A 1878-nucleotide genomic window follows, 5' to 3' on the forward strand; every position below is an offset into this window, starting at 1 on the left:
TAGATGAACTTAGGAATTTCTTGATATTTACTTAATATTATTAGCAATAATATAGTACACAATTCATATATACAATAATTTAATTAATTTATTTATTTCATTAAAACCATTGTCTACTACAATTGCTTTTAGGGCACAATTCCCAACAGAAAGTTCATCAATCTCAACCCTCAAGTACATGTCCCAAGTTCTAGTGAGACAAGATCGATTTGATGGCTCCAACTTTGTGCGATGCCAAGGCAAGATCAAATTTCTTCTCACAACATTGAAGGTTCATTACATACATGACAAAGATTTGAATATCCAAAGGATGACGACTCTCAAGAAGTGATTAAAGACAAGAAGAAACAGGAAGAAGATGAGCTCATATGTCGAGGCCATATACTCAACGCTCTTTTAGATCGCCTTTATGATTTCTACACCAACACTACATTGGCAAAAGAGATTTTGGATGCACTTGAGAAGAAGTACAAAATTGACGAAAATGGTACCAAGAAATTCTTTATAACTCAATATATGGAATTTAAATTCTTTGATGGAAAACCCTTACTCCCTCAAGTACATGAAATTTAAGTTATTGTGAATAAGTTATCTACTCTTAAGAAAACATTGCCAGAGTCCTTCATTGTGGGTGGGATAATAGCCATGTTGCCTCCATCTTGGAGGGGCTATAGAAAGAAGATTCTCCATAAGAACGATGAGATATCTTTGGAGGAGATCCTTAAATACATAAAGATTGAAGGTGAGTCTCGTTCTAGAGACAAGTGTATGGAAGAGCCCAATGGTGGGACATCTAAGGCTAACACCATAGAGAAATTCTCTTAATCTAAAGGGAAGACCCACAAGAAACCTCATTAAAAGAAGGATAATTACCTAGCCCCAAGGAAAAATGAAAGGTGATTCAAGAGTGTGAAAGACTCTTGTTTTTTTTATGGCAAGTGTGGTCACTTGGCTAGGGAATGCTAGTTCTAAAAACCTACCAAATTTTTATCCAAGGTCAACTCAATTAAAGAGGAGTTGGTTGCAACCTTGATTGAGGTGAATTCTATATAAGGAAAAGTGCAAGGATGGTACTATGACACTTGTGTCACCATTCATGTAACTTATGATAGAAAGGCCTTCAAGACTTTTGAAGAATCAAAGGATGGCCATGAAATCAAAATGGAGAATGAGCATAGATCCAATGTAATGGATAAAGGGAATGTTAATCTCTACTTCACATCTGGAAATAAAGTTTGTAACGACCCAAATTTACTGTTAAGAAGTGCCTGGAGGGCATAATATGATATACATATTGAATTAATTGAATAAATGTGTGACTACATGGCATACATGATTTATATGATAATATGGATTTAAATGCATGTTTATGTGTATTAAATATGCATGTGGGCCCATTCTTGTTAGTAAGGGCATATCTGTAATATTGGCCCGTTGCGAGCATAAATGTGATTATATGTGTGTAAATGATTGAGACCACATTATTATGTGGATATATTTGTAGTATACGACTCGAGGTGATCCTAGTGAGTGGATTAGCAGAATAGTCACAGTGGGATTTAATACCAAGCTTAGGGTGAGCCTAGGGGTATTTTGGGAAGTTTAATGTATATTTAGGATTTATTGAGTAATGGGTAAGTATTTGATAATTAGTTTGACATGTCAGGATTAATAGGGGATTTGTAGGACGACTCGAGGAATTAGCTGGAAATGGGGCAATGATCGCTTTACCCTTGAGAACAATTAGAGGGTTGAGCTGTCTTGAGGGGTATTTTAGTCTTTAGGTTGAAGTGTATATTCAGCTGAGGTTCCAGGAAACAACTAGAATTGTTGGGAATACTCTAAAACAATTTCCCCCTACCTCTCATACACGATCTC

This window comes from Humulus lupulus, chromosome 1 (genome assembly GCF_963169125.1).
Source record: "Humulus lupulus chromosome 1, drHumLupu1.1, whole genome shotgun sequence".
Classification (NCBI taxonomy): domain Eukaryota; kingdom Viridiplantae; phylum Streptophyta; class Magnoliopsida; order Rosales; family Cannabaceae; genus Humulus; species Humulus lupulus.